This window comes from Scleropages formosus, unplaced genomic scaffold, assembly GCF_900964775.1.
Source record: "Scleropages formosus unplaced genomic scaffold, fSclFor1.1, whole genome shotgun sequence".
Classification (NCBI taxonomy): domain Eukaryota; kingdom Metazoa; phylum Chordata; class Actinopteri; order Osteoglossiformes; family Osteoglossidae; genus Scleropages; species Scleropages formosus.
Genome location: NW_021641035.1, coordinates 38,836 through 49,962, shown reverse-complemented (window position 1 = coordinate 49,962; position 11,127 = coordinate 38,836). Strand labels below are relative to the sequence as shown.

General features: G+C 40.8%; 1 pseudogene; it reads left to right on the top strand.

Annotated features, from left to right (window-relative positions):
- The first annotated feature begins 34 nt into the window (after positions 1-34).
- On the top strand, positions 35-4,543 carry LOC114909694 (myosin heavy chain, fast skeletal muscle-like; annotated as a pseudogene).
- Positions 4,544-11,127: the final 6,584 nt, after the last annotated feature.

Sequence of the window (11,127 nt, the reverse complement as noted above, 5' to 3'; positions counted from 1 at the left end):
TCCTGAACAAAAACCCTCGTAAATCCGCCTGATTTATATCTATAGGAAGGACTTTGAGACAAGCCAGCTTCTCAGCAAAATTGAGGATGAACAATCACTTGGTGCTCAACTACAGAAGAAGATTAAAGAACTCCAGGTATATTCTTCATGTCCTGAAATACAATTTGTGACAATAAAAAATTTTGCATGCTAACCTGTCAAAATCGTGCACTTCCAGGCTCGTATCGAAGAGCTGGAGGAGGAAATTGAAGCTGAACGTGCTGCTAGGGCCAAGGTGGAGAAACAGAGGGCTGATCTCTCCAGGGAACTTGAAGAGATCAGTGAGAGACTTGAAGAGGCTGGTGGGGCAACTGCTGCTCAGATTGAGATGAACAAGAAACGAGAAGTTGAGTTCCAGAAGCTTCGCCGTGATCTTGAGGAGGCCACCCTACAGCACGAAGCCACTGCTGCCGCTCTTCGCAAGAAGCAGGCCGATAGCGTGGCAGAGCTGGGAGAACAAATCGACAACCTTCAGCGTGTCAAGCAGAAGCTGGAGAAGGAGAAGAGTGAATACAAAATGGAAATCGACGATCTATCCAGCAACATGGAGGCTGTTGCCAAATCAAAGGTATGTGGAGTACATGTGTCATTGCAATTTCCATAAGTTGATTACATGCAAGACTTCTATATTAAGTATTTTACACATTTTAACAGGCTAATTTGGAGAAAATGTGCCGGACCCTTGAAGATCAGATGAGTGAACTCAAGAGCAAGAATGACGAAAATGTTCGTCAGCTGAATGACATTAGTGCACAAAAAGCCAGACTTCAGACAGAGAATGGTAAGTAGAACTGAAAAGCACTTCATAAACAAAAAGCACCGTTAAAATAAAAAGAATGTAACACTCTTTAATCTGTTTAGGTGAATTCAGTCGCCAACTGGAAGAGAAGGAAGCTCTAGTTTCTCAGCTGACGAGAGGCAAACAGGCCTACACTCAGCAGATCGAAGAGCTCAAGAGGCACATTGAAGAGGAAGTAAAGGTGACGGAACGGAATATTGTTGAATGTTCTCTTCCACGGACATGCTGGATGCTTTGAAAAACAATATGAAAAGACGATGAAAGAAAAGCTACTCACTCATATTTATTCACCCTTAATGACTTTTAGGCCAAGAATGCCCTGGCCCACGCTCTGCAGTCAGCCCGCCATGACTGTGACCTGCTCCGTGAGCAGTATGAGGAAGAGCAGGAGGCCAAGGCTGAACTGCAACGTGGAATGTCCAAGGCCAACAGCGAAGTGGCTCAGTGGAGAACCAAATATGAAACCGATGCCATCCAGCGCACCGAGGAGCTTGAGGAGGCCAAGTAAATGCACTAGTTTTATAGCTACACTTTACAATCGGTGAGAGTGACACAAATAACATGAACACATCACTTTCTCTCAAGGAAAAAGCTTGCCCAGCGTCTGCAAGATGCAGAGGAATCTATTGAAGCTGTGAACTCCAAGTGTGCCTCTCTGGAGAAGACCAAGCAGAGGCTGCAGGGTGAAGTGGAGGATCTCATGATTGACGTGGAAAGAGCAAATGCCTTGGCTGCTAACCTGGACAAGAAGCAGAGAAACTTTGACAAGGTAAATTAAATCCTATTCTAGGACTACTTTGTCATTTTTGAATTCCGACAGTAGCCCCATTTGTCTTTGCTTTTACAGTTATTTCAAGCACTCTATATTTCTCATTCCTTCTACTGCTAATGTTTCTATAGGTTCTGGCTGAATGGAAACAGAAGTATGAGGAAGGCCAGGCAGAGCTGGAAGGAGCTCAGAAAGAGGCTCGTTCTCTCAGCACTGAGCTCTTCAAGATGAAGAACTCCTACGAAGAAGCCTTGGACCATCTGGAGACCATGAAGAGAGAGAACAAAAACTTGCAGCGTACTTACATTTTATTACTACATATTAATGAAGAGTGTCAATTTATTGTATGTGCGACTGACTGATGTTTAAAATCAATACAGTTCTTTTACTGAACAATTGGAATTAATCCATTTATTGCCCCAAATTGACCTCTTGAGCAAGTTTCAATATTCTTGTTTTCCCTGCAGAGGAGATCTCAGACCTGACTGAACAGATTGGTGAAACTGGAAAGACCATTCATGAGCTGGAGAAGGCTAAAAAGACAGTGGAGACTGAGAAGACTGAAATACAAACTGCCCTTGAAGAAGCTGAGGTAAGCATACAAATATAAGAAATTTAATACTGGGGTATTTTATCTTACAAAGACTCAAAGTATGTTTTCTTGTATTTCTTTTCCATGAAATCAATAATTTTTCCTTTTTGAGTTCTCTTTTTTTTTTCTTATCTTGTTTTTGGTAATTATTTTTTAAATTTATTTATTCAGGGTACACTGGAGCATGAGGAAGCCAAGATCCTGAGAGTCCAACTGGAGCTCAACCAGGTCAAGGGAGAAATTGACAGGAAGCTCGCTGAGAAGGATGAGGAGATAGAGCAGATCAAGAGGAACAGTCAGAGAATCATTGACTCCATGCAGAGCAGTCTCGACGCTGAAGTCAGAAGCAGGAACGATGCTCTGAGAGTCAAGAAGAAGATGGAGGGAGATCTCAATGAGATGGAGATCCAGCTCAGTCACGCCAACCGCCAGGCCACTGAGGCCCAGAAACAGCTGAGGAACGTCCAGGGACAGCTCAAGGTATGTCTGTAATTGTACCTCTGTGAGGTCCAATGAAAACACAGTATGTTTTATAAGAAGTCATTCCTTAAAAATGTCTTTTCATTCCCCAAGGATGCCCAGCTGCACCTTGATGAAGCCATCAGAGGACAGGAGGACATGAAGGAGCAGGTTGCTATGGTGGAACGACGGAACACCCTGATGCAGGCCGAGATTGAGGAGCTGAGGGCTGCTCTGGAGCAGACGGAGAAGGCCGCAAAGTGGCCGAGCAGGAGCTGGTTGATGCCAGTGAGCGTGTTGGTCTGCTGCACTCCCAGGTAAGGGTGACTTTCAAGTTGACATTGTGATGTTCAGCAAAATATCTTTACAACGCTCAACATATATTTATTACCTCAGAACACAAGCCTCATCAACACCAAGAAGAAGCTGGAATCTGACCTTGTCCAAGTCCAAGGAGAGGTGGAAGACACCATCCAAGAAGCAAGGAATGCTGAGGAAAAGGCCAAAAAAGCTATCACTGATGTGAGTATTCCTTCTTTTCATTTCACCTCTTCATAACACTAAAATCACAACCAACCAATGTAAACAACCACTTGTCCCGATGACTGGGAGCCTATCCCAGAAACACAGGCCGCAAGGCTGAAGGGGGAGGGGAAACACCCTGGACGTGATGCCAGCCTGTTGCAAGGCACCCCAAGCAGGGCTTGAACCCCAGACCTGCCACACAGTGGGCACCGGCCAAACCCGTTGTGCCACCACACCCCCCCGCTAAAATACTTGAGCATAAAAGCATATTGAAGTGAAGAGTATTATTCTCATGACATATAATCAAGTGCGAGAATCAAAAATTTAATATACAATCAAGCTAAAACTACTGTGACTGTAATTAAAATTTCAGGCAGCAATGATGGCAGAGGAGCTGAAGAAGGAACAGGACACCAGCGCTCACCTGGAGAGGATGAAGAAGAACCTGGAGGTCACAGTCAAGGACCTTCAGCATCGTCTGGATGAGGCTGAGAGTTTGGCCATGAAGGGCGGAAAGAAACAGCTCCAGAAACTGGAAGGAAGGGTAAGATAGTTTGATGGTAAATAATAGATACTAAAATATGCTCTTTGACGGAATGTTTGAACTGTAAGGAAAGGAAGATAAGTTCTCAGTACTTTTCTGGTTTACTAATATAATGTGACGAAAAATATGAAATATTTTCCTTTTCATTTACAAGGTGAGAGAGCTGGAAAGTGAGGTTGAAGGTGAACAGAGACGTGGAGCCGATGCCATCAAAGGAGTCCGTAAATACGAAAGGAGGGTCAAGGAGCTCACCTACCAGGTAAGATTTTACCGCTGCTTATTAAAACACGGTACGGTGAAGAACGGCTAAGCACCGTAACCTCAATTCAACCATCTTTACTGCCTGCAGACTGAGGAGGACAAGAAGAACATAACCAGACTGCAGGATCTTGTTGACAAGCTGCAGCTGAAAGTAAAGGCCTACAAGAGGCAGGCCGAGGAAGCTGTAAGTCTGATTTCCTGTGTAAGATGTTGTGTTTCTGACAAACAATGTATAACTGAGGTCTTAGACATTGAAATAAACCGAAAGTAAACTTGTTTCATTTGAGGAATCACAGTTGAACGTGTCCACTGACGAGCTGTTTGACTCCTTCACAGGAGGAGCAGGCCAACACCCACCTGTCCAGGTACAGGAAAGTACAGCACGAGCTGGAGGAAGCTCAGGAACGTGCCGACATCGCCGAGTCTCAGGTCAACAAGCTGAGAGCCAAGAGCCGTGATGCCGGCAAGGTAATTTCATTCTTAAAAATCATTTTTTACAGCTGTACACTTTTAAATTGCCTTGATATTTGCCTTTTGTGAACTACAGTTCTTTCAAAGAGAGGGGTTAAAAAATACGTTTGGTCATTTTGTTTTCGAATTTACAAAAAACTGCAGTAACAATCAAAATCAAAGACAAAATTTTCACTGTGATGTATAAAAAAAGTCATATTTTTTCATTTCTTCATTTTTAGGCCAAGGATGATGCCGAGTGAGAGACTCAACTGTAACAAATACAGGAACTCATACAATATGAATCTTGTAAAATGTGAAGAAATAAAAAAATGCTAAATCACCAGCTGTTTCGGCTTCATTTGTTTACATTTTTCAACAAATACTCATAAGAAGGCATATAGATTAAAAATACAAAAGAAATCAAACATTATTATTTAAAGCTAATATTATATCAACAAAGTGTAAAATAAAGAGGGTCAACAGAATACATCACATTTACATTTACATCTATTCATTCATTAATGTAGCAGACATTTAGCTCCAAAGCAACATACACCTTAGAGTAAACTAAAGGGCAATTCACGTAGGCAGAAACATTCCGATGCAGACACGGGATTCTTGAAGTTGTCATGTAGCCCGATATTAGTTTCTGCTGGCACACATAATTACACAAGTACGTGCACGTAAAGTTAGAATAGAACATAATTACAGAAGTGATAATGGACAATGGGACCCCTGTCCCACTGCATTTCACATTCAGCTGTCAGATATTTCAAGTGACAAACGAACTCTTGGTCCCATACAAGTTTGTAAGTAGGGGACTCACTGTACTTCCATTTCAGTGCATTTTCAGAAAAACATTTCAGAGCAGTGATCTTTTACTTTTACTCAACTACAGTGGAAAAGAAACATGCACCTTTACTTACTTTGGTATTTCACTCACATTTGTCACCCACTTCTGTGTAGGATTTTTTAATTTTTTCATTACATGTTCTAACTTTCTCTGCTTAAGACGAATGAAGACTCAAGGGGATTTTGTTTCGCAACAACTGCTCTTTTCCTGTCTACAACGTCCAGGAGGGGTGAGCTGCTGCTGGTTTTTTTTGTTTTCCTCTCCTCTGTGTCCAGTAGGCTTACTTTACAGTTTAATACCTACTATAGTTCTCGCAGTAATCCAATGTAATTTAATGTATAGCTAACCTTTTAGTCATGTCTCCTGATCCTTTGGTCAGCACTCTGTGCCACACTGTGTGACAACAGCGCTCTATAGAAGAAATAGAATTGAACTTGAATAGACGCAGTTTTTTTTAAGTGGCGTATTTTAAATTTTTTAAATGGCAAAAAAGAGTAACAAAAACAGTGAAAACAAAGCAGGCTAACTTTGAAGGATTGGGTACACGAGAATTTTCTCTGAATGTTTTAATATACAGAACAAAATGACTTTTGAAAGGGCAGTGCAGCGCAGTGATAGCAGCCATCGTAGTACGTGCTGCCGCCTCTGGACTTGGAGGTTGCAAATTCAAGACCCATCTCTTACTGTAATACCCTTGAGCAAGGTACTTTCCCTAGAAAGTGCTCCATTAAAAAATACCCAACTAAATAAATGGGGAAGTGCTTGTGGGTTGCATTTGGAGAACAGTGACAGCAAAATAAGTGTCAAAAACATTGACTTCATTCAAGGCAATACTTACCTAACCTCAGCAGGAATTTCTACATTGTATTATTAAGATCACTGCCTGCTAGCTATTGTTAATTACCTATTTCGGTGCATAGCGCATGGAGCGCTTTCTTTTGGAATGAAAAAAACACTTTGAAAGAGGGGCTTTAAATACGTTAAACAGAGATTCCAGTACATCCTAAAGAACCTATTGATTAAAGAGCATAGAAATATTTCATCTTCATAAAATAATTGTCATAAAAACTATTTTTTTGTAACAATTGTTATGAAGGATGAGTTGTAGTGAAATATTATTTCCAATTAATAGTAAATAATTGCAAATCGTTTTGTGTTGCTCTAAAGAATTGTGAACTGTGGCCTCTTGAAAAACAAAAATGAATTGTTCCAATGTACAACGTATATTTTTTGTATTTCAAATATAATGAAACCCTTTTGCATTTTCTATTTAGAGAATATAAGATGCTGACAATTACAATGACGATAATCTCTACAGATTGTATCTACGCTATCTGCAGTTCTGTATTCTTAAAAAAGAGATATTCAAATTAAGATTCCACACAAGAATATAATAAATGACTTAAAAGACATCTTAATACACACACACACACACACACACACACACACTATCAGAACCGCTTGTCCCATAGGGGGTCACGGGGAACCGGAGCCTACCCGGTAACACAGGGCGTAAGGCCGGAGAGGGAGGGAACACACCCAGGAGGGGACGCCAGTCCGTCGCAAGGCACCCCAAGCGGGACTCGAACCCCAGACCCACCGGAGAGCAGGACTGCGGTCCAACCCACTGCACCACCGCACCCCCATCTTAATACTGTATAGCAAATAAATTAGAAGTCAAGAAGATGACATTGGAGCACTTATAAAACAGACATGTTAACAGTCAGGCTCTGCACGAGAAAAGTTAGAACATGTGAAAACACTTCTACAAAATTATGTCAAGTCTAAATCACATGTTATAACAAACATAACCTTTTTTAGATATTAGATTACTTAGACTTATCTAAATGTTACATTTAGTAATGCCATGTTTGCCTTAAATCTGTCTCAATCATTAATACAAAAATACATTCTTGTCAATTAAATCATATGCTGAATTTAATCTGTAGGTTGGTTAACTTTTAAGGGTCAAGGTTTGTCCGTACTTACATCTGAATATGATATTCATCTAAATCCATTGATGTTTTCGTTGCATTTGAAACCCATTAAGAGGTACTGAGCTTCATTTTCATGGGAGCTGGTAGGAAAGCTGTTGATGAAAACGTCCACAATGAAGGTTACAGCATGAAGTGACAACAGCAAAGGTCACACAGCAGAGCTGAGCAAGCAAGCTATTTTTGTGTTTAGTCCTAATAGAACACACTGCTTGAACAAGATATCAAGTACTCACATTTTATTGAGCGCAAAAACTCATTTAATATCTGACCTGCTTATGACATCCAACACTTTTTCTTCACAACGCTTCTGTTTCTGGAGTAGAACATAAGAATACTTCATAATGTGTGAGATACTCAAGTTTTGTATGTAGATCTCGGGTTGTTTGATTAGTGGTCAAGACTTTTTGACATCAAAGATAAAGAAAAAACATTTAGGATCAGCAACTTCATTGTTTCCAATACGTTTTAAACGATTCCTTCATAACTAATTTATGTGATTATTAACGTTAAAATATAAAAGTAATGGTATTATTAAACAGAGGCACTTATTTATTTGGCATTTATTCTGACAGCAGTGAACAATGACATCAGTATTAAAAAAGTCAGTAAGACAGTAGTTATTGCCTGTATTGTCTGTATTATCCTCTTCCTCAATAACAGCCAAGGTTGTTCATTCTAGTTATATTTATCATCTTTAAATTATCAAAGTAGGGAAAGAATATCAATTTCATTTCCTTTTTTAAACTTCAGACAAGAGAACTTATTTCAGTTTAAGTCGGCGCACAACTAATTACTGGAGGTCAGAAATACGTCAACTGATTGATAAGACAAGCTTTTAGCTGGAGGGAAATAATCAAGTGCAAAGAAAATTGGGATTTTCTTGTGTTGTGTACATTATTCATATTTTGTGACATTTCTTATATTTCCTTAATGGTTTGTAATTTTATTCTACCTTACCTTGCAGAAAATATTTTAATTACTATAATTACCAGAAGTGGCAGAGAAGACAACATACGGATGGACCTCCAGGAACTCCAGAAAATCCTGGTCTAATGCGGAGCACACATTTTTTCTTTTCTGTCTGCTCGCAGGATATGATTTTCATATACAGTATATTAAATATATTAATAATATTTATAATTATTCCATCAGTAGCATTAAACAGATATGCATCCATTATATCTGCGTTCTGGTTTTGTCCAACATCAACCTCTTCTGGTAACTAATTGTACAAGGAAAGTGAAAAAAAAATCACAGCTATTCATTGCTTTTACTACACACAGAAAGCCCACTGAACTGAGGGGCTCCTTGTGTGATGCTATTCTTTCGCTGTATGATTAACGTCAATCCGAACATGTTGGATTTCCCATTTAGAGAGTTGATGTTAAAAGTTGAATGTCATTAGAGTGCATAGAATGACAACTGTCGCTCCCAATTTTACCTATTTATAAAAAGTGCAAGACTAGCAAAAGTGCTGCAACAGTATACCAGTGACATCTGTGTGCTTCTCCACAGCTAATTCAGACTTGTCCTTGCTGCGAGTTTCCATTACAAGATGGATTAGTCTCAACATGTTATCGTAACATTGTCTAACCTTGAATAATCCTGCTGCTATTACATTTTCATGCACTCATAAACACAGTTTTTGTTCTATCCATCAGCTGTCAGTGTACTGTTGGAAATATATTTATTGCCCCTTTATTATCCAGAGACCATTGAAAAATTCATGCCTGCACTTTCCATAATTAAAAGCTTGTAAAACACCTCTGTGAAGATTCATATGGCATTCTTTAGAGTCATGGGGTTTTACAATTTTACAGGAAACTGTATAAGGTGTGTGTGTGTGTGTGTGTATAAGGTAAGCTTCCTGTTTTTACATACAAAGTTCAGATTATCTGGGCAAGGAGAGTCATCTGTCTGACACAGAACAAGCTGTGACATTAATAATCGGCAATATCCCACTAGCAGTTTCATGTAACAGAAAACATATTGCCAGTAATATTAGCTACTTCAATTAACTTAAGAATGCCTTGGAGCTACCATATGACAAAATAATGTGACAGCGAGTGACAAAGGCCATACGGCAAAAACATACCAAAGCAGAGGGTCAATACATGACCAAATAGAGCAGTCCTTTTTGCTGAGCAACCACAAACCTGGCTATAAAGGCAGCAGCTCCAGGCTCCTCCAAGACATCCAAGCAGAGGTAAGTCCTAATGGCACGGCAACGAACAGTTACAAGACTGACCTGAAGACTAATCATCATCAGGGTTTAAGATGCAAATTCATTAACAACTAAATCCCACTATTTTACTCTGTCTTCATAATAACCAACTGCACTTTCATTGAGATATAAAAACAATGAATGAATTACAATGCCAGTGCGTAGAATTTTATTCATTATAATGCCAGTGCACAGTACTTTACTTAAACTACACTGCAATATTTTTCAGTGACAGTACTGTATCTAGCCACCTTTTCCTCTGTTTACAGCATTCAAGAGTGCCAGAATCAGCATCTCTGTTCTGAGAGCAAAACAGGTAAATAATAACTTCTGCATGTTTAACACTCGCTAGCTGTGAACTGCGGGACGAGGAGACACTTCCACTGAACTAGACATCATAAGGGTTTCTCACCCATCAGCGTTAGTCATCCATTTATCAAACGTTTTCCCAAAGGCACCTGACGACAGGCTCATTTTTGCGGGAACACTTAAGGATAGGAGCCTTGATGAAGGGCACTACAGCAGGAAGTGGGATCTGAACTTGAATCTTTCATTCGAGTGCAAAGCAGTGGTTGTAACCACTACACTACCTACTTAAATTCCATAAGATGCTCAACAGGACCAAGATTATTTTGCTGTTTCAAAGAGGACTTATCCAGTTTCAAAAGTGTCTGCTACTGCTCCAGGAATGAACAGGATATCTGGGAGATGTATGGACATATTCAAAAGAACACAGATTATTTATTTGTTGTTTACAGTCTGGGGGTGCAGTGGTGCAGTGGGTTGGACCACAGTCCTGCTTTCTGGTGGGTCTGGGATTCAAGTCCCGCTTGGGGTGCCTTGCGACGGACTGGTGTCCTGTCCTGGGTGTGTCCCCTCCTCCTCTGGCCTTACGCCCTGTGTTACCGGGTAGGCTCCGGTTCCCCGCGACCCTGTCTGGGACAAAGCGGTTCTGAAAATGTGTGTGTGTGTGTGTGTGTGTGTGTGTGTGTGTGTGTGTGTGTGTGTGTGTGTGTGTGTTACAGTCTCACTTTCATTAACCACTTATCCTGTGAGGGTTGTGGGGGTCTGAAGCTGATCCTAGAAGCACTGGGTGCTAAGCTATGACATGTACACCCTGTACCGGATGCCAGTCTGTCACAGGGTAGCCCCACACTACAGGCCCATGTGTTGTGACACAGAAGTGCTAACTCCTGCCCTACTGTGCTGCTCTCTTCTTACCAAAATGAGGTTTTTCTATGTGCAGTCTATGTTGACCTCTTTAAATGTCAACGACATAATTCAAGATGACCACCCAAAATTTAGGAGGGCGCGGTGGCGCAGCGGGTTTGGCTGGGTCCTGCTCTCCAGTGGGTCTGGGGTTCCAGTCCTGCTTGGGGTGCCATGCGGCAGACTGGCGTCCCATCCTGGGTGCATGCCCTTTGTTGCTGGGTTAGAGCTCCAGCTCGCCGCGACCCTGCTTGGGACAAGCAGCTTCAGACAGTGTGTGTATCCAAAATTTTTTAAGGCACCAAAGGGAAAAATATACTCATGTTATCACAAATCAATGTAACATTTACTCAGCGTACAACCATCCATCGATGTTCATTAACTGCTTGACCTGATCAGAGTG